Genomic DNA, 22,815 nt, shown 5'->3' with positions numbered 1-22,815 from the left:
TCAGGGAGCGACTGATGGGTTTTGTTGAAGGGTTCCTCGACCTTGGCCCTGTGGGCATCTTGGGCTGGATAATTTAGAGTATTTCACAGGCACGTTGTTTTCACTTGGTCCTTATCTGTAGATGTTGGTATTATCTGCCTTGGATGGAGAAGGAGCTGAGATTTAAAGCAGTGCAGCAGCTGACTGTCCTGGGAGGAATGGTGCTGCCCCCAACTGCGCATCCACTGCAGCCTCAGAGTGTGGCCTGATTGGAAAGTTGGTCTTTGCAGATGTACTTAGTTAAGGATCTGGAGATGAAATCATCCTGGATTTAGGGTGTGCCCTAAATCCAATGACCAGTGACCTTATAAGCAGAGGAGAGGACACACAGAGATGCTGAGAAGATGACGTGTGAAGACAGAGGCAGAGATTGAAGCCACCCAGCTACACGCCAAGGAACACAAGGATTGCCAGAAGCCACTAGAATCCAGGAGAGAGGTCTGGGACAGATTCCCCCTCAGAGCCCCCAGAAGGAATGCATGCTGCCAACCCCTCGATTTTGGATTTCTGGCCTCCAGAACTGTGAGAGAATAAATCTCTGTTGTCTTAGACCATCCAGTCAGTGGTACTTTGTTTCAGCAGCCATAGGAAAATAAGACACCAACCCAAGATCACCCCGCAAACAAGTGATAGAATCAATTTAAAACCACAGCTGGTGTAACTCCAGAATCCCTGCTTTTCTCTTCATGTCCTACTTTGCAACAAAGAGTAATGGATTATTCAGGTCCTCCTTCCCTAGGGAAACCGTTGGCTCTTCTGCCCCAATCATGGTGTGTTTATCTCCTCTGTCTGATGACTGCCTTACTGCCTGGCCTGGGGCAGAAGCCACCTCACCAGCCACGGGTCCAGGATCCCCTTGGATGTTCTTGCCCTGGCACACACCCAGTCACTCACCTGGCTCTGGTATGCTGGTCCTTTCAGCTGATTGCTCAACAGCCCCCTAGTCTCCACCTCGAGAAGATACCATGCAGGTCGACTCTGGTTTACCTCCAAGAACTGTCAATTAGTCCGGAACAGAAAGTGAACTCAAAGCCACTGGCCTGGGACCTTCAGATCTTCCACCACTGCAGATTATATGGTATCTCCCCAATGTCTTAGCCGTTGAAGGCCCCCTCCCTTCCATTGGGCACTCAGCACTGTGTTTCCCTGACCTCCTCTTCCCTTCCAGAATTACCAAGTGGTGCCCTTACTACTGATGCATCCACAGAACAGCACATTCCCCTCACTGGCTTTTGGAATCTCCTGCAAGCAGCTTCTCCAATAGGATTGGATCCCTATGTCATGGTTGGCCTTGGGCTTCACACATATTCTTCCTTCAGGACATTTTAGGAAAAAGGCGGTTCCCTCCACTAAACCCACCTTCCCCAGTCAGGCGAGCAGGGCTGGACCCAGATAAGGCTTGGCTTCAGGTGGGTTATCGCCTTGTCTTAAATCACCTCCCTCACACCTCAGGATGAGGAGTCTCTACAACCCGTTTTTTGAGTTGTCTTTTAAGACTCCTCCTTTTCATATTCTCCTTGTTGCTGTTTGTATTTCAGATCTGATGCCCTTTGCTGAAAACGAGAGATGAGAGAAGAGGAATTGGGGTTAGCTGTGTCTCTATAGCCAATAAAACCTTCCTAGCATCTCCCACCTGTGATGGAGCATGGACGAATCCTTCCTCCATCTGGCAGAGGAGATCCAGGCCCAGTGAAAATGTTCTGATTTCTTCTAAATTCAGAAGAACAGAGATGACTCTATGCAAACTGGAGTATGTGTCTTTATACCAAAAACAAGCTATGAAATATATTTTTAAATATATATACATACATATGTATATATATTTTATAGAAGAAAGAGCCATAGAGGCAAAAGTTCCTCTGGCCCATCCAAGTTACCCTGCAATTCTGCCTTTTCATCTCTTTGCTAGTTTGCTAATCAAACAATGAGTCCTTGAGACCCAGTTCTCAGAGCTCTTGCTCTTTTATTGTCTATTCTGCCCTCACTCGCAACCACAGAGCACCAGGTGCATAGCAAGTGCTCCATAAGCAACTTCTGTATGAATAAAATCTGAGTGTGTGATGACATGTCTAAGGTGATGGGGGGTGTGTGATGACATGTCTAAGGTGACAGTGTGGTTGACTGCAGAGCTGGGAGTCAAACCCACCCTGACTGATTCCTAGTCATGTGTCCTCTCTATTCTGCCAAGTGAACGGAGGGTTGGCTCCTTCTCCTCTGGCTCTCCAGGCTAGTCTGATTTGATCTCTGAAAACTGCTTCAGAGCATCCGATATTTAGTCTGCCCTGGAAGGAGAGCCGAAGGTGTCTCTGGGCTGTGCCAGGGAGCAGGTCGTAAATCCAATCTCTCAGCAACGGCCAGAGCTCCAGGCCTTCCCAACTCAGCAGCTGCTATGGAGGTTCAAACAGGGACTTTAAAATAGATGACATCCCCTGAGGGTCTGGCCTGATCAGGCTCGTGCAGGGCTGACAGACTGAGATAAAACAAATGGTCAGATGCCCACCTCAGAGCTGGGGGAGATTAAGAGGCAAACACAATCTGTCTTTCCCTCCAACTGCCTTCATAGACTCAGACTCCACAGGATCATGAAAATGAATATAAAATCATCAACTCCGAGGGCTCTTTCTTGCCTTGAGTGTGTTCTCTCTAATCATGTCCAGACCCCAGAAAGCCCCACAAGCAGGGGAGCTCCAGACTCTCACCCCTACTTGTCTGGGTCTGAGAGACTCCCTTGTGGCCTTTACACACACTTCCATTCTCCTCCTCCTGGGACGCCTTCTTGGTAAAACCTCCCTGGAATCCAGCATCTTTGGTTAATGAATCTTGCTTGGCCTTTGGGATGACTGACAAAACTGTGTGAGGATAGAGGCTCTGGGGGACAGGGTTGCATCAGAAAGTCCCTTTTTGTCAGAGGGGAAATTAACAGCCATGGGAGCTAGAGCCCTGGAGACTGGAGTTATCCCTCGAGGAGTGTGGGAATCTTATTCCAGGAAGGTGGGAAGTGGTGTGATGGGTGACTGAACTTTCCAGAGATTCCAAATCCAAACTATTGTGTCAGGTAATTCAAGACTTTATTTGTCCTTTTGTGGAGAAGGTGATGTGAGAATCGTTTTTAGTCATGGACACATATGCACACACACAAAATAACCTTTCTGATCTTCAGAGAATCTCTTCTGAATGAAATAATGAAGCTGTGATGTTGGAAGGACAGCCAGGAAGTAGCCCAGCTTTCTTACTCCACCTATTCTAGAGTAATTCTCTTCTCAAATCCATGTTCTCTGAGAGTATTCACAGAACTCACAGACACAAGGGCAATCAGTAAACACTGGAGGTCTTGGTTTCCATGGGTACCTTGGCAAGGTTGCTGAAGAAATGGGAAAGGGCTTAGTGTGTATGCAGTGATACCTAGACCAAAATCAGGTGGTGAAGCAGAGAGTACACAGGAGTAATGAACCAAGACACAAAACTAGCTGGGTCCAGAACTGTAAGCTCATAACATCAAAAAGGCAGCAAGACCAACAGTTACACATGAATCATAGTCAAGCAGTCAGTTGCTCATCCCACTAAAACCAAGGCAAAGGATATCCAGGTGAGGTAATCTGTAAGAGCAATTGCTTTGTACCCTTCTGGATGTTCTCTGGCATTTTGGGGACCCTCGTGGAGGTAAAAAGATGTCAACAAGCGAGAAGTTGGAGAAGATGAAGCCCAAGGGAGCATGGAGGTGGGAGTCAGAGAGGATAATAAGGGAGTACTCAACCACGAAGATCAAGTTCAGCCCAAAGAGAAGCTCCTGATTCTTTGGCTCTTCTGGGAACCCCAGGAGTAATTCCTTAGTAGTTATTTGTTTTTATGCTTCCATGGACCTGCCCATGCCTCATGGGAGAGACTACCAGGTCAGGGAATGAGACAGAGAGAGTCATATATGTAGCAAGGCCATCTTTCCAAAATGAAAGTGAAATAAAGACATTCCAAGATAAAAACTGGGAAAATTTTTTCACAGAGGCCTCTTACAAGAAACTCTAGAGGAAGTTCTTCATTCTGAAAACAATTGACTCCAGATAGTAATGTGAATGCAAGGTGAAAAAGGAAAAAGTAAAAAAAACTCCACAGGTAAAGTTAATTGTATAATTATAAAAGAGTATACAGACATGCGTCCCTTAAAGATGGGATACATTTTGAGAAATGCGTCACTAGGCGATTTTGTGATTGTGCAAACATCACAGAGGGTGCTTGCACAAACCTAGATGGTATAGCCTACTACCCACCTAGGCTCCATGGGCTAGCCTATTGCTCCCAGGCTACAAACCTGTACAGCATGTTACTGTCATGAATACTGCAGGCAATTGTAATGCAGTGGTAAGTATGTGTGCATTTAAATATAGAAAAGGTGCAGTAAAAATATGGTATAAAAGATAAAAATGGTACACCTCTATAGGACACTTACTGTGAATGGAGCTCGCAGCACTGGAAGTTGCTCTGGGTGAGTGAGTGAGTGAGTGGTGAGTGAATGTGATGGCCTAGGACATCACTGGACGCTGCTGTCGACTTTATAACACTGCATGCTTAGGGTACACTAAATTTACAAAAAACACTTTTCTTTCTTCAATAATAAATTTACTTTAGCTTACCCTAACTTTTTTTAAATAAACATTTAATTTTTTTTAACTTTTTGACTCTTTTCTAATAACACTTAGCTTAAAACACAAACACATTGTACAGCTGTCCAAAAATATTTTCTTTCTTTATATCCTTATTCTATAAGGTTTCTTCTATTTGTAACATTTTTACTTTATAAAAGCTAAGACACAAACACATACATTAGCTTAGGCCTCCACAGGTTCAGGATAATCAGTATCACTGTCTTCCACCTCCACATCTTGTGCCACTGGGAGGTTCTTCAGGGGCAAAACATCCATGAAGCCATCATCTCCCATGATAACAATGGCTTCTTCTAGAATATCTTCTAAAGACCTGAAGGTTTCTTTACATCAGCATCACCCCAAACACGTCAGTAATGCGTTGTACAGTGATGATAAGATGGCCACGACACTAGGTGAAGAGGATTTCTCAGCTCCATTGTGCTCTTATGGGATCATCTTGTACATGTGGTCCATCATTGAATAAAATGTCGTGATGTGGCACATGACTGTGTTTTCAACGATGCCCTGTGGCGTAAGTGGCTCTGCAGAGGTACGCAATCAAATTTGGTGTCCTTTGAAGGAATAGTTCCTGAGAAGAGCATTGGAGATTTCTTCTGACCCCAGTAGGGCTCCTCTCAGCTGTCTTTTTCCTGCTTCTCTCGTGAAAACTAGTGGGCCTACACTTTCGCCTATGTACTCCAAGAACCTACCAATCTCCTCCCAACTGCCCTTCAACACAACCTCCACTATTTATGAGACTGAACTTAGGCTTGAACTTCTCCGTGCCGTGTTGCAGATGAAGGCAGTTCCTCTGGGAAGAGATTAGGAGCTTCCCCACTGAGGTAAAGTATCCCAGCCAGCCATGGACCTGTGGATGGGAACAAGGGCACACTTATGACTGAGTGACACTTCCACTCTAGAATTGCATGCTCAGTGGAGGTGGGGGTAGTAGCTGCAGGTCTCCGTGGCTTGCTTCTTCTGATGTGGATCTGTTTCCAAACCAAAGAGGGTCTGCTTCTTAGTGAATTGAAATCAGAGGCTTCATCAGATGTAGTTGTCACACAGAGTAAAATTTATTTGCTGCAAATAAGGCGACCACATGGAATCCTTTCCAAAGTCGTGGCTCCCCAAGCACAGGACAGCAAGGGCCTTTTATTTTGGATGTGGAATGAACATTAAAAAGGGAGAGGTGGTTATTCACTTGCTCAGGCTCAGGAGGAAAACATGCTTCTGAAATCACGCTTGAGTTCCTCAAGGCAATTAGTCAGTGACAAGAGCCCTCCTCTAGTTTGATCCTGCTCCTCCATTTCTGTAATGGCTTCCTGCTGGGTGTGAATGTTGTCACAGGGACCACTAGAGGAGCAGAACTTTCCCCAGCTAATCTATGACAGGTTTGTGGGTCACCAGGCATAACCCCCAGTTGTTTGTATCCTTGTGTAACAACCAGGTGTAATTTCACAGCCTCAATAAGCTACCAGACAATTGAATATGCAGGGTCCAAAGAGCAGGAGAAGAAGGACAGTTGTTCAGGGGCTCAGGAGCAGGTGGTCTGACTGGCTTCTTCCTGTCAGCCAAGTGGCCTTTTCCAGTGTCGATTTCACTCTCTTCTATAGTGCCACTAGTATTAACATAGAGACAGCAAGACATATCAGCTAAGACTCCTCCCGGGTCTGCCATGATGTGGGAGAAGACCACCAACGACTGTATGTCTATCTGTAACCTTCCACAGTAAGCTAGCCGTTCTAACTTTTATGGTTCTTATTAGGGGTAGGAGTGAGTCATCGTAATCTCTTTATGAAGAGCAGACTAAAAGTTTAGGAAAATTATCCTTTTACGAGAGGGAAAGAACCAAATTCTAATTTTGTACTGGCCTGCTTTTGACACTAAAACTCACTCCCTTAATTAAATTCATTTTAATCTTAGCCAACTTGGCCATTCACAAAACTTTCTCCTCAGGGTTCCTCTTCCGCAAACCTTTTATAAGTTTCTTTTTCCATTCAGAACTTGTCCCATGCCCTCTTTCTTCCCTTCTAGTATTTTAGGACAAATTTATCTTTCTTAACAAAACAACAGAAATGTTTCCATTCTTTATACCTTCTTTACTGAAAACACACACCTTACTTTTCTTGAATACAAAGATGTGTTTCTTATTAATTTTTACTAGGTTTTTTTTAAAAGATTTATTTTTCTATTTTCTCCCCAAAGCCCCCCGGTACATAGTTGTGTATTTTTCTTCTTTTGTGGGTCCTTCTAGTTGTGGCATGTGGGATGCCGCCTCAGCGTGGCCTGAGGAGCAGTGCCACAATGCGCCCAGGATCGGAACCGGCGAAACCCTGGGCCACCAAAGCAGAGCACACGAACTTAAACACTTGGCCATGGGGCTGGCCCCTAATTTTTAGTCGTTTTAATCACTAACATTAATTAGAATTCTTAACCTTTATAGGCCTTACTTTTCAGTGAAAACTAAGAAGTAAGCTATTATAAACTATCTTTTACATTAGCATTCTGTGACTTTACAAGCTTATAATTACTTTTCATAATTTCTAGGAACATGCTCCTTCATAGTACAATCTTCTAATAAAAGTACAAGACATGTTTACCAGCAGACCCAAACACCTTGTAGTTTCTCTGTAATGAGAAGCCAAAAGTAGACAAACTTATATTTACTAATTAATGTCTAATGTTTTATCTAGTTTAGAGATGATTCAATGAATTTCCCATCATTTGATTTAACATAGCAAAATTTCAAAGTTTCAAATTACCAAAGAGATTTTGGAAGTTGTTTTAAAGACACATGCCATAAAATACAATTATTGCTAAAAGTTTATCTATAAACTTTTATCTCACTTACATCTAAATCATTTCTTCTCAGCAATTATGTTTAGATTACCCACAAAACTTTATGAGACATCAGACAAAATTAACTATCACTTTAAGTGATTGCTATTGCTAACCAGTTTTGTGACAGAGATAACCTGAGCTTATTTGACTAGTAAACCCAGGCTGCATGTCTGTATTATAACCAATGTTGATAACTGTGAGGACATGCCTATTTAATCAAACCAACAAAGTTTAACAAGCTTTTGTTTACCAAAGATTATTTCACATCATGTTAACCTGAAAGACATTTGGGTTAGTTCCTATTATATTTAGAAATAATTTATATAAGTGCTTACTTTAAGCCAATTAAATGGAGTTTTAAAAGAATTATACCATCTGGAGGTAAAACATCACACATATGTAACATAGATGTAGACACGCATCCACAAAGACTCCACAGCTATCGTTTTAACACTTTAGGACAATGTGCCCCTCCTTTAAAAGTCTCCATGAAGTGTAGAACAAAGGCTCTCTTTCCAAGAGATGTCCTTCAGTCTTTAGTCGGCTAGGGACTTAGTGGAGGTGATCAAACTTCTTATCTCAGGTTCCCGTGCCTGATGTTCAGCAAGCCAAGCACTGAGACGTTGGTGCTTGGAGATGGAGAAGGGTTTACTCAGACTGGCCAAAACGAGAAGGTGGGAGCCTGGGTTTGCTCAAATCTGCCTCCCCAAGAACTGAAAGCAGGGGGTTTTATGGAGCTAAGGGTCTTGGCAGGAGGAGCTTTGGAGAAACAAAGGGGTCGCTCCTGATAAGCCCCTGGGCAATCTGACTTCTGGGCATCAGCACCTGCTGAGGGCCCAACATCCTCCCCAAAGGCATTCTCTTTCTTCTGCAAAGCAAGCTCACAAATCCTCGAGACCTGAGTCACCTCACAAGCTAAACAAGAAAACAGCCAATCGACAAGATTCATCTAGGTCTGCATTGGGAACAAGGTCAAGGGCAATCATATTCTCACGGAATATCTACAGTAACCCTCAGGTACCTGGCTTCAATCTCCACTGTCATTTTTCCATCCTGATTCCTGCAGGAAACAGGGCATTGATCATTCAGGCTACTTCCTCCCGGAAAGGGGGCAAAGATGGCTAAACTGAGGAAGGAAATTTTTAAAATGCTCTCAGGTACCGGGTTATATTATGCATTACCATTACCTGAGTGCCTTTCTCTACAGTCTTAGAACAGCATCTTATTCCATATTTGATTAACCCGAAATTCCAGAACCTGAAATGCTAGAACCTGACTCATTTTACTTATATGACTGTTTGGTGTCAGCTGTCCTAGCCCAGAACAGCAGCTGAAGGTCTTTCAGCAGCTCAAAAGACCAGTTTTTTTCTTTTCAGCTTCTGAGTGCTCTGGTCATGGGGTGGGGAGCCAGGACTGACTCAGGTGTGATGTGTCTTCAGCTTGACTCTGGCCAGTTTGGCTGATGGGTGGGTGGTCAGGAGGACTTCATAATGCCTGGTCCACTTGGGGGTTAGTTGATCCTCTGGAAGTCTCCTTCCAAGACTTAAGGAGAACCTGGTCACCTGCCTTGGTGTGGTGGAGTGCAACATCTGATGGGAACACGGACCTGTGAGAGGCAAACTCATGAACAGAAGTTAGAATTTCATTTAAAAATTTTAAGCACCGTCTGATCGCTATTTCCTTCTGTTGTATGTAATCTCCCCCATGGGTGAAGCCAAGAATCTTCTCAACACCTTGTCCCAGGTTAAGTAGTTTCTTGGTTCATCTTTTCAGTCTTTCCTGTGGACTGGGGCCAGCGTGAGGCATCGAGTTTCCCAGTGATGTCCAAGGCTCTTGATACTTCCTGGGTTCTAGGAGAGAGAAATGCAGCTCCGTTGTCACTCTGGATTGACAGTGGGAACTTCTACCTCGGAATGATCTTCCAAGATGTCAAGACATGTGGGGAAGGGATGTGGAGCTCCCAGGCTCCCTCTGCGTATGCCACTCTCCCCAAATTTTCCATGTGTTCACCAACCTGGGAGTTCTTTGAACCCCATGTTGAACTCAATCTCCAGCCCTTCTCCCCACCTTGGAGATGTGGTGAAGGCGATGGGGCTAAGAGTTCCAACCCACCTATCACACAATTGGTTCCCCTGGCAACCAGCCCCCACCCTTAAGGTTCTCCAGAAGTCACCCCATTAACATAAATTCAGGTGTGGTTGAAAGGGGCTTGTTATGAATAACAAAAGATATCTATTTCACCTTTATTGCTCTGGAGCTATTTCTGGAACTGAGGACAAAAGTAATTATTGTAACAAAAGATGCCCCTATAGCTCCCATATCAGAAATTTTACAAGAGTTTTAGAAGCTCTGCTCCAGAAGTGAAGTGAAGATATTTCTTATTATAAATCACAATATCTCACCAACCTAACAGGATTCCTGCTGAAGGCAGGGCAGGGTGATCAGACATCACCTGGGGGGATGGAGTGGGGCATGAGGATCCAAACGCACCTTGACAGCCCTGAGCTCTTGAGGAAATCTATATTTCCCTGTTTCCAGCCTTTTAACTGGTAAAATGGGAGTGTTTCATGGAAGTCTCCGTGGCCTGATCAATCCTTGTTCTAAAAGCCTATTGATCACAGGTAAGATTCCTCTTATGGCTTCTGGCTTCAAGGGTAGTATTTCACGCAGGGCCAGTGATCTATCTGCTTCGATTTTATCTTTACTGGCATGGCACTGGTGATACTGGCTCAACACAAGGTTGACATAAGGGAAGCCATAGTGTAGAAAAGAGACCATATTGTAACTTTGAATGACCTTTGACTAATGAACCCGGCTGGATATGCACCCTCCAGGAGAGCCAACTGCTCTGGAGATTTTATGACCCCTCCTTGTCTATTTACCTCCCAGCTGTGATAAGACAATTACTTTGTTCTTTTGAGTTCCTTAGAAACCTGATGACCTATGAACAGAGAGTCTAAGCTGACAACCATCATCAATGACAACTGAAAGATCTGGTGTGGGGACTCCCAGTCTGTAACACCAGAGGGTCAACATTGCCACCCCCTCCCCTGTATCCCACTGGCCTATATAACTGCTTCAAGATTCTGTTCCCCCTTAAGATGGTTCTTTTGGACATTCAGTTGGCATCGTCCCCTTTGCTAGCAAGCTGTAATAAAATGCCCTTTCTCTGCCACCATGTTGCCTCTTGACAATGGCTTTTGTCTGACAGCAAGCTGATTGTGCCCTTTGTGCAGTAACACTGTCTGCTCTTCCCACCTGTCCTTGTGCCCATACTTCCAACTTAATTAGGCTCAATACATTTAGGAGAATCTCTTCCTTCTCAGATGCTGGTGTATCTTGCAGGAGGGCCATGAGCTCAATTCTCTGACCTTTAGGAACTTGGGTCTCTATTTTGTCTTGTTCCCAGCTTATTGACGCCACTAACTTAGATAGCATGCCCCTCCCTAGAAGGGGAACAGGACATTCTGATATGTAGAGAAGAATGCTTCAGCGTTTTCATTCTATTTCACAGGTCAAGGTTTCTGGAAATCTTTTCGTCTCTTTTTCCTGATATCTTTTTATGTCACACTTTCCTTTAATGTGGCTCCAGTATTGAGCAAAAATTCAACATGTTCTCCTCCCACTGCCAAGGTAATCTGAGGCTCCTGGAGCCAACTGGGGAGTTCCATGGCCCCGTCATATCTCATCAGTAGTCAAGGGATGTTGGCATGACCCCCTCCTGAACAATGCCCTCCCTCTCTGGGGACGGTTCAGACAGTCCCACCACCAATGCTGATGCTGGCAGTGGGCTTGCTCTGCTCACTTTGATCTGAGCTGATGAATCACAATGAGCTAGGGATCGAGAAAGGCACCTGTACTTCAATTAGCCGGCATAATTAGGAGGACGGCAGACTAATGTCTCTGAAACACCATCTTCAAGCATTATGGAATCTTGAGGCAGTTATATAGGGAAAATGGGCAGTAAGAGGGGCTTAGAAATGCTGGCCTTCAGGTATGACAGATTCCTGGGTCTTTCATTGTTCTTTTCTTTTGTCAGTCATGATGAGTCTCTGATAGGTGTGTTTCCTGCCTGTGATCAGCCTCTTCTGAGAGAGAAACTCACAGAAAAAAGTTTTAATTTATCAAGCTATAGGGGAGTACATACGTAAGTGGAGGCCATAAATCTGGAGAGCATGTGAATTATTTTGGAGTACATGCAGAGCAGTGAGTGCTCACACAGAGGAGGGGCTGAGGTCATGCAGCGTAACAAGATGGCCTCACTTATGTTCACTTAGAATGCCCTTCCTGCCAGCAGTATGCACATGGATTAGCCTCAACTTTGTTGGTGGCCTTGTGGTCCCTTGGTGGGGGCCGGGGTCACTCACACATGGCATCTTCCTTTCCCTCAGGTCACCTTGAGCAGTCTTGAGGGCCGAAGCTAACAGGATGGCATGACTTCTCATCTTGCCTTCTTTTTCATCCTAAGTTACATCCCAATTTTTAACACCCCAAAGGAGCCTCTGCTAGCTGTGCAGAATCAGTCTAAGGACCTGTGGCTGACTTGTGGAGTTTCCTAAGGATGTCTGGAGCACTCTGAGATATGAAATAGGTATTAAGAACCACTGTACCACCCTGGGTCTCAGGGTACATCACCTGAGCAGTCCCCAGCCTCTGGAAAGAAAGGTGGAGGGGTTTTCCTCAGGACCTTGTTGGACCTCTCTTAATTTAGACCAGTTAATGGAAGGCTGGCTTACCATTTGCGTGGCTTTCAAAGGAAGACCCTGAGATGTCCCAGGTTTAACAGCACAGCTGACTTTCCCTTGGCTTTGAGGAGGATGGGTAACAGCCTTTGACTATCCGCCCAGGTAGGAGCGTGTGTGGAAAAGCTTTTCTTTGTCAGGCTTATGAATTCCCAAGGGTCAGCCCTCCATCTAGCGTGTGCTTTCCACTGTAAATAAAAGGGCTGGAAGGACCCCTGGCTTTAGAAGCCTGCATGTACTGCACAGTGCTGACAGCTCTTCCAGCTCCAGCCTTGTATCGGTGTCCAGCCTGTAGAGAAGTGACTGGACGCCGAGCCTCCTCCACTGCCACTCTTGCTGCTCACGTCACCAGGGCTGAGCTGGGCCAGGGGGAATGCAGAGCCCCTGCAGCAGGGCACCTGCCTGGCCTCAGACTGCCTCTCCCACTGCTGCCACCCCACCACTACTGCAGCTGGGACCCCCACTCCCAGCCCTGGCATGAACTGTGCTTCCACCGTGGCTACAGTGATGGGGCAGGGGGGCACCAGGCCACCCTGTGCTGCATCCTGGATGCTTTGCCCTCTGTGCCACCACCTACGAGGGGTGTGTCTGGAGATTTTCTGTAGAAGGGCGGAAAGAGCTATGGAGTGCCCCCACCCCCCATATGCTGGGGTCTTTTCTTATGGTCCTGTTCCAACCTCCCAGGAGTAGCTTATAATGGTTAGTGGTGATGGAGATGCTACAAAATTTTGCTCACAGGAGGTTTAGCACCGTAGTATCCTGAAAGCAGACCCAAGCCGAGTAACAAAATCCTTAAATGGAAAAGAAAAGTGATAGAAGCTGGGTTTTACCCAGGGACCATGCATCAAGAGGACAAGGAAAAGAGGGGAACGTAGGAGTCTGGAAAACCAGACATGGAAAAACTAGATCAACGTCAGGCATCCCCAACCACAAAGACAGACTCAACCACTCCAGAGCAAGTTTAACCCCACCTAAGAGGACCCCTCCTCCTGTCACAGACATAACACAAGATGGACTTGACCTCATGCTCAGTGGCTACACAAACTCAGCAGTTCCAAGGGGCCTCAAGCACACATAAGACAGACTCAGTGACTCCAGGGGCACCGCAAATCCACACCTCATCACTCCAGAGGGGACTCAACCTCTAGAGGGGACTCAAACTCCACTAATGACTCATCAAGGGTCAGATTGCTCCCATTTTGCCAGATCCCAAGTACTGGGCCTCTCCAATGGCCGGGTCGTGCAATCCCTCAATTACTTCAGAGGAGACTCGAACCCCGAAAAGACAGCCAGAGTGGACTTGAACCCCCAAAAGACAGAGCCAGTATTGGTAACGCCCATAACAGAACACCTAAGGGTAAATTCCCTTTCCTGGACATCAGCGTCATGTAGACCTGCTAATTTGCAACTGAAAATCTACTTGAAACTTTGATGAATATGTATTCTGGGCATATTTCATGTTCTTGTTCTAAAAAGGTATAAAACTATGCTGAAAACCATGTTTCTCTGGAACACTTTCTTTATGGAGACTGCCTGCCTGGATTATAGTCCTCAGCCTGGGTCAAGTTAATGTCACCTTATCTCTCTTATCTGTAGAATGGTCATTGGTTATTTGCACTGACACCAGGCTGTAGATTTTCTCAACAATGTTTCATTTGTCTCTAGGACCATTTCCAGAGATCTAAAATGGATGTGCATTTATAATTTTCACTCTGCTCACAAGAGAATAGGTACACAGAGTTCTTCATGCTATCATGCCAGAGGTCAACCTTTATGTCTGATATTTTTAAAACCAGGTTTCATATATTGCTAAATTAAAATGAATATGAAATCTAAGATTATGGAAAAGAGGAAGGAAGTCAATTAGAACAGAAAGTGTGACCAAAAAAAAAAAAAAACAGCCCAGAAAAGTGGTAGATCAAGTTATCTCCCAATGAAGCGAAATTGAGTAACACCTGCAGTGTGTCATAATAGGACATCTAGCATTTCCACCCCAGAGAGAAGGCAGAGGGCAGCAGGGTCTCGATCAGCCCAGTAAAGGCTGCTATGGGACTTCTCCTATGTGAATTCAAACAGGAAACTCAGACTCAATATGTCTAAACTGAACTCCTAATTTCCACCCAAGACTTGCCCCTCTGCTGGTTCCAAAATGATTCCATTGACCTATTTTCCAGTCATGCATATTTTTGAAGTTTGTTGTTATTTTTCAATATACTTCATTGCAGTCAGAGTATAGGTACTATGGTATGGATCCTTTGGGATTTGTTGAGTGATTCTTTGGCCTCATACAGGAATACTATTTTCAAAGAGTCAATGTATATTAAATATGAATAAACATTTATGAAATACTCATAATTAACAAATTTAAAATAAATATGTATTATAAATAGTGATATAATATTTATATGCATTATAAAATTTATACAGTTTTATTAAAACTATATACATTTAGTATAAAAATATACTTTTTAAATGTTTCCATTGTTTTTAAAAGAATATTGTTTTATTGAGGTCCTATTGGTTCGTAATATTGTGCACATTTCAGGTATACATTATTATGTTTCCGTTTCCGTATAGACCGCATTGTGTTCACCACCAAGAGTCTAGTTTTTACCCATCACCCAACGTGCATGTCCCTTTACCCCTTTCATCCTCCCTCTCCCCCTTCCGCTCTGGTAACCACTAACCTGTTCTCATCTATGTGTTTGTTTATCTTCTAATATATGAGTGAATTCATACCATATTTGTCTTTCTCTGTCTGACTTATTTCACTTAGCATAATACCTTCAAGGTCCATCAATATTGTCATAAACAGCACAATTTTGCCTTTTATGGCTAGTAGTACACCATTGTGTGTATACACGTATACACACCTTCTTTATCCATTCATCCATTGATGGGAGATTGGGTTGCTTTCACATCTTGACTATTGTGAATAACGCTGTGATGAACATAGGGGTGTGTAAATATTCTTGAATTATTGATTTCGTGTTCTTTGGTTACTCAGTAGTGGAATAGTTGGATCATATGGTATTTTTATTTTTAATTTTTTGATAAATTTCCATACTGTTTTCCATAGTGGCTGCACCAGTTTGCATTCCCACCAGCAGTGTATGAGAGCTCCCTTTTCTCCACATCCTCTCCAACACTTGTTATTTCTTGTCTTAATTATAGCCATTCTGACAGTTGTGAGGTGACATCTCATTTGTAGTTTTGCATTGCATTTCCCTAATAATTATTGATGTTGAATATCTTTTCACTTGTTTGTTGGCCATCTGTATATCTTCTTAGAGAAGTGTTCATATCCTCCACCCTTTTTTTGATTGAGTTCTTTTTTTGTGAGATGTGTATGTACTGGAGATTATATATTTTGAAAATTAATCCCTTGTCCCATATAAGATTTGCAAATATTCTCTCCCATTTGGTGAACTTTCTTTTCATTCTGCTAATGGTTTCCTTTCCTTTGCAGAAGCTTTTTAGTCTGATCTAGTCCCATTTGTTTACTTTTCCTTCGGTTTCCCTTGCCTGAGTAGACATGCTATTTGAAAACTTACTGCTAATTCTGAGAGCAAAGAGTGAACTGCCTATGTTTTCTTTCTTTCTTTTTTTCTTATGTTTTCAGGTCTTACATTCAAGTCTTTAATTCATTTTGAGTTAATTTTTGTGTATGGTGTAAGAAAATGGTCTGCTTTCATTATTTTGTACGTGGCTGTCCAGTTTTCTCAACACCATATTGAAGAGACTTTCCTTTCTCCATTATTTGTCCTCGATTCCTTTGTGAAGGATGAACTGACTATAGTTGTGTGATTTTATTTCTGGGTTCTCAATTCTTCCATTGATCTGCATGTCTGTTTTTCTGCCAGTACCATGATGTTTTTTGACTACCATAGCTTTGCAGCATATTTTGAGTTCAGGAAGTGTGATATCTCCAACATTGTTCTTTTTTCTCAGGATTGCTTTGTCTATTCAGGGTCTTTTGCTGTTCCATTAGAATTTTAAGATTCTTTGTTCTATTTCTGTGAAGGAGGTCATTGGGATTCTGACTGGAATTGCACTGAATCTGTAGTTTGCTTTAGGTGATATGGACATTTTAACTTATGTTTGCTCTTCCAGTCCATGAGCATGGAACATCCGTTGCTTGATGTCTTCTTTGATTTCTTTCAATTGTATCTTATAGTTTTCAGTGTATAGGTCTTTCACCTCCTTGGTTAAACTTATTCCTAGGGATTTTATTCTTTTTGTTGTGATTGTAAATGGGATTGTATTCTTGAGTTCCCTTTCTACAAGTCTGTTGTTAGTGTATAGAAACAGAACTGATTTTTTATGTTGATTTTGTACCCAGCAACTTTACTGTATTCATTGCTTATTTCTAAAAGTTTTTTGGTGAATTCTTTAGGAGTTTCTATATATAGAATTCTGTCATCCATAAATAGTGCCAGTTTTTCTTCTTCTTTTCCAATTTGGATCTCTTTTATTTCTTTTTCTTGCCTAATTGCTCTGGCTAGGACTCCTATTACTTGTTAAATAAACGTGGCAAGAGTGGACATGCTTACCTTTCCCCTCATTTAAAGGAACAGCTTTCAATTTTTCACCATGGAGTATGATGTTGGCTGTGAGTTTTTCATATATGGCCTTTATTATGTTCAGGCATTTTCCTTCTATACCCAGTTTATCAAGAGTTTGTATCATAAATGGATATTGGATCCTGTCAAATGATTTCTCTACATCTGTTGAGATGATCATGTGATTTTTATTCATCGTTTTGTTAATGTGGAGTATCACATAGATTGATTTGCAGATGTTGAACCCTTGCTGCATCCCTGGAATAAATCCCAGTTGATTGTGGTGTATGATCCTTTTAATGTATGGTTGTATTCAGTTTGATATTTTGTTGAGGCTTTTTGGATGTATGTCCATCAGCTATACTGGCCTGTAATTTTCCTTCTTTGTGTTGTCCTTGTCTGGTTTTAGTATCCAGGTAATGTTGGCCTTGTAAAATGAGGTAGGAAGCATCCTCTCCTCTTTAGTGTTTTGAATGGTTTGAGTAGAACAGATATGAAACCTTATTTAAATATTCGGTGGAATTCACTAGAGAAGCCCTCTGGCCCCGGACTTTTATTTTTTTTTTGGAGGTTTTTGATGACTGTTTCAGTCTCTTTACTTGTGATTGGTCTATTCAGAGTCTCTATTTCTTCTTGATTTAGTTTTGGGAGGTTGTATGATGATAAGAATTTATCCAATTCTTTTAGGTTATCCAATTTGTTGGCATATAGGTTTTCATAATATTTTCTTTTATAATGCTTTGTATTTCTGTGGTGTCCATTGTGATTTCTCCTCTTCATTTCTGATTTTATTTATTCGAGTCTTATCTCTTTGTTTCTTAGGGAGTCTTGCTAAAGGTTTGTCAATTTTGTTTATCATCTCAAAGAACCAGCTCTTAGTTTCATTGATCCTTTCTATAGTATTTTCGGTCTGTATTTCATTAATTTCTGCTCATATTTTTAGTATTTCCTTCCTTCTACTGACTTTGGGCTTCATTTGTTCTTCTTTTTCTAGTTCTTTTAGGTACGGTGTAAGATTATTTATTTGCGATGTTTCTTGTTTCTTGATGGAGGCCTGTATTGGTATAAACTTCCCTCTTAGTACCACTTTTGCTGCATCTCTTAAGTTTTGGCATGTTGTGTTTTCATCTTCATAGATCCAACAGTTGTTAAGTAGCATGTTGCTTAGTCTCCACGTATTTGTGACTTTTTCAGCTTTTTTCTTATCATTGATTTCTACTTTCATAGCATTGTGGTTGGAAAAGATGCTTTATATGATTTCAATCGTCTTAAATTTATTGAGGCTTGGCTTGTTTCCCAACATATGGTCTATCTTTGAGAATGTTCCATGTGCACTTGAGAAGAATGTGTTTTCTGCTCTTTTTGGATGGAATGTTTTATATGTATATCTATTAAGTCTTTCTGGTCTAGTGTTTCATTTAAGGCCAGTGTTTCCTTGTTGACTTTCTGTCTGGATGATCTATCCATTGACATGAGTGGGGTCTTAGGATCCCCTACTACCACTGTGTTGCTGTCAACTTCTCCCTTTAGGTCTGTTAATATTTGCTTTATACTTTGGTGCTCCCGTGTTAGGTACATATATATTAATAAGTGTTATGTCTTCTTTGTGGAATGTCCCTTTTATAATTGTATAATGCTCAACTTTGTCTCTTGTCATCTTTTTTATCTTAAAGTTTGCTTTGTCTGATGTAAATGTGGCAACACTTGCTTTCTTTTGCTTGCCGTTTGCCCTGAGTAGCATCTTCCATCTCTTCACTTTGAGCCTGTGTTTGTCTTTAGAGCTGAGATGTGTTTCCCGGAGGCAGCATGTTGTTGGTTCTTGTTTTTCAGTCCATCTACTCCTCTGTGTCGTTTGATTGGCGCATTCAACCTGTTTATATGTAGAATGATTATTGATTTGTGCAGGCTTAATATTGCTATTTTATCTTTTATTTTCTGGTTGTTCTATATTTCCACTGTTTGTTTTCCCTTGTATTTCTGTCAGCCATTTCAGTTTTGTGTTTTTTTGTGATGTTTTTCTCAGTTTCCTCTTTACTTATGATTTGTGACTCTGATTTTTGTTTTCTGGTTACCATGAAGATCGTATACAGATCTCATAGATGGGATAGTCCATTTTCTGATAGCTTCTTATCTCCATCAGCCTAGCTGGTTCCTTTACATTCCTCTTCACCTTCTTTGTTTTTGTTGTCACAAATCATTCTTTTCGTGTTGATGCTTTGTGACCAAATTGAGGTGGCTATATTTATTTTTGATGCTTTCTTTCCCTTTATCCTTTATTTTATAATTAAATCTTTGCTAACCTATTCTGACATACAGCTGCACTTTTCTGATTTTTTGTGTCTATTCATCTCCTTGCTCAATGCTTTGTAAGCATTTGCCTTTCTGTTTCAGGTGGGAGGGCATCCTTTATCATTTCTTTTAAAGCAGGTCTAATGGCAATTAACTCCCTCAGCTTTTGTTTGTCTGTGAAAGATTTTATTTCTCTGTCATATTTGGAGGATAATTTCACTGGATAGATTATTCTTGGCTGATAGTTTCCGTCTTTGAGTATTTTGAATATATCATTCCACTGTCTTCTCACCTTCAAGGTTTCTGCTGAGAAATCTACTGAGAGCCTGATAGGTGTTCCTTGGTAGGTTATTTTCTTCTCTCTTGCTGCCCTCAATATTTTTTCTTTGTCATTGACTTTGGCAGTTTTAATATTAAATGCCTTGGAGAAGGCCTATTTGCATTGATTTAATTAGGAGTTCTATTGGCTTTCTGTACTTGTAATTTCACCCCAGGTGTGGGAAGTTCTCAGCTTTTATTTTCTTGAATACACTCTCTGCTCCTTTCTCCTTCTCGTCTTCCTCTAGGATGCCTATAATCCTTATGTCATGTTTCCTAATTGGGTTGGTACTTCACAAAGAATTCCTTCATTTTTTAAAAGTCTTAGTTCTCTCTCCCTTTCCACTTGGATCATTTGTAGGTTTCCATCCTCTAGCTCACTGGTTCTCTCCTCCATAACGTCTGCTTCACTGCTTATGCCTTCTACATCATTTTATTCCTCATAATTGTCTTCTTCATATCCAGAATTTCTGTTTGGCTTCTTTTTAGAGTTTCAAACTCTTTGTTGAAGTGTTCCTTCTGTTCACTAATTTTATTCCTGAGCTCATTGAAGTGTCTATCTGACTTTTCTTGTAAGTCATCGAGTTTCTTTATGACAGCTATTTTGAATTCTCTTGAGGTAGATTATAATGGTCTTTGACTTCAATTTTATTTTTTGAGGAGCTGTTCTTCTTCTTTCTGTGGTTTTATGCAGTTTCTTCATGGTGTTGATGAATAGGTCCTCTGCCTGTGCATTTGTCCTGGTAACCATCTTTCTTATTTGGGCCTGGCTGTGGTTGCTTTGGATCTAAGCTGTTCTGGTTGTATTTCAGAGTCTGCACTTTCCACCTTCCACTCTCTCTACTAGAATGCTGGTGGTGGCCACCATTCCTGCTCTAGGCTGCCTGCATATTCCTGGCACACCGTAGGTCCACAGTGAGCTGAAGACGTCTGGGCACTGGGGGCTCTTTCTGCTGTGTGTCCCAGGACTCTGCCTGGTTCATCATCGTCTGACCTTGTCCCCCTGATCCTGACATGGATGGACCTGCCAGCAGGTGGTCTGCCCCAGTGAGGGGGAGGAGATTCTGGGGGGATGGCACCCTCCACTGCACTGAGGGCTCTAAGACCTGAATCCCCCAGCCAGTGGGAGGGGAAGAAGGAGGTTTGGGGTCTCCCCAACATGCCACCAGTGTCAGGAGGACTGTCTTTCCCCCACTCTCCTGCTCAGTAGCTATGCCAGGAGCCCCACCCTTCGAGCTCCTCACCTGAGACCATCCCACAGGGCCGTTCTGGACAGGATCAGGGAGGCCCAAGAGGGGAGAACTAGATCCTTTGGGTGGTGCCTCCTGGATGTGGGAGGGTGATCCGCGGGGTGACACAAGGTCCTCAAGATATCCCCTCTGGGGTCACCACATTGCCTGAGATTCCACCATCACAATGTCCCTGGGTTAATAGGGCATTGTTCCTTATGAGTGGGAGTGGAACAGCATGGAAGAGGGAAAGGTTTGGACTTGGGGGCATGACCAGCCATGCAACTTGGGCTTGAGGCTTGCCCCCTCTGTGCCTCTATTCACTCTTCAGTTAAATAGGCATCTTCACTCCTGCAGATGCATCGCCTGGGTCTCTCTGCCTGATCCCAGGGGGCTGGCCCAGAGATTGAGGGGAGGGTGATGCTTTATCCTGCTGGCAGGACATCTGGCACACAGTAGGTTTACCTTATGTAGATCACCTGAAACACAGGAGGAGCATTTCACATATAGTACCCTGCACACAGTAGGCATGCTTTATGTAGAGTACCAGGCACACAGTAGGCACACAATGTAGTATACCTGGTCCTCAATAGGCATGCTATATGTAGAACACCTGGCATGCAGTAGACAGGATTTATGTAGAGTACTTGGCACATAGTTAGTACACTTTTTGAAGAGTACCTGACACACAGTAGGCATGCTTTATGTAATTTGCACAGAGTAGGTTTACTTTCTGTAGAGTACCTGACACAGATAATAGGCACACTTTACATAGAGCATGCAACACCCAGTGGGGATGCTTTATGTTGAACACCTGGAATACAGTTGGCAGGATTTATGTAGCACACTTGGCACACAGTAGACACACTTTTTGGAGAGTACTTGGCACACAGTACATGCACTTTATATAGTATACCTGCCACACAGTAGGCATGCCTTATGTAGAGCTCCTGACTGGCTGTAGGGATGCTTTTTGAGGTACCCAGCACATGGTAGGCATCCTTTACATACTGTCCTCTGCACAGAGTAGGTCTATTTTACGTGGAGTATTGGCACACAGCAGCACAAGGACTAGTTACTGGCCCTTTCCCTTCATTCTGTCTTTTTGGGGCCCCTGATCCTTCTCACCTTCCTGTGGAACCCTCCTCTGCGCCCCTCAGGCCCTCATCTGACATCCCGTTTCCCAGATGGAACCCTGAGCCCAGAGAGGGCTGGCACAGCCCACGGTCAGAGTGAGGACGGGCAGCACTCCACCCAGGCTCTCTCAGCTCTGCCCTCTGCTGTCTGCACCCAGTGCTTTCACGGCCCTCTGCAGCCTCACCTCCCACTCCTCCATGTGACCTCACCTGATGGGACTCCTTACCCCAGAGTCTGGTGTGGGTGATCCCCACGAGGCTGGTGTCTTCGTCCCTGCTCCCAGCACTCATGTTTCAACCCAGGCCCTGGGCTGCCTGGAGGCAGGTCTTGAACTCCTGCCAGGCTGTGCTGTCCTGGGGCCAGAGGTTCCCTGTCTCTGAGCTTCCTGATTCTGCTCCAAGAAACGGTGCATGACACCCACCTGGCCCCTCACGTGGACAAGAGCCCAGGAGATGTGTGAGGACAAGGCTTGGCCTGGCCTTGCTCACCTGGCACCTGAACTCTCAATTGCAACCTTTCACCTCCCACACCCTGCACTGGGAAGGGCAGGGGCAGCTGTAAACTTGGGGCCCAGAGTCACCTTTGCCCGCCCCACAACTTTCCCCCTCCACCCCACAAGGAAGGTGCTGAGTCCTGAGGAGCCAGCATCCACGCTGTGTGACCCTGAGCTGGTTCATAGGCCTCTCTTGACAACACTGGCTCCCCTACCCTGACCACCATCTGGGCCTCTGCCCAGGTGGGGAGGAGCTAAGCAGACGCGTGGGGATTGGTTGGCCCAGCATGGTCCTGCCAGCCTCCCCAGGTCAATGCCCAGCGGCCAAGACTTCGCAGGAGCAGGAGAGAGGATTCTGTGTGCAGCTGCAGACAGGAGGTTCTGGCTGGGGTCCAGGGAAGGAGGTGTCGGCTTGGAGTGGGGAGGGCGCTGCCCATGGCAGGGGTGGCTCCAGGGAGCAAGCCAGCCCGGAAATCCTGTAACTGGAGCCTCTGGAACCCTCCCACTGATTCTGTTTGGGCCTTTCCT

General features: G+C 43.7%; 1 long non-coding RNA gene across 1 annotated transcript; it reads right to left on the bottom strand.

The window, feature by feature from the left end:
• Window positions 1-7,962: 7,962 nt before the first annotated feature.
• On the bottom strand, window positions 7,963-9,625 carry LOC139077766 (uncharacterized). The gene is made up of 3 exons (XR_011530221.1): window positions 9,532-9,625; window positions 9,181-9,367; window positions 7,963-8,146 (listed from the first exon to the last, which is right to left on the bottom strand). It is a non-coding gene; the product is annotated as an uncharacterized lncRNA (long non-coding RNA).
• Window positions 9,626-22,815: the final 13,190 nt, after the last annotated feature.

The sequence above is a fragment of the Equus przewalskii genome, chromosome 20 (genome assembly GCF_037783145.1).
Source record: "Equus przewalskii isolate Varuska chromosome 20, EquPr2, whole genome shotgun sequence".
Lineage (NCBI taxonomy): Eukaryota > Metazoa > Chordata > Mammalia > Perissodactyla > Equidae > Equus > Equus przewalskii.
The sequence above is the reverse complement of the archived record's forward strand: the minus strand, read 5'-3'. Positions and strand labels throughout refer to the sequence as shown.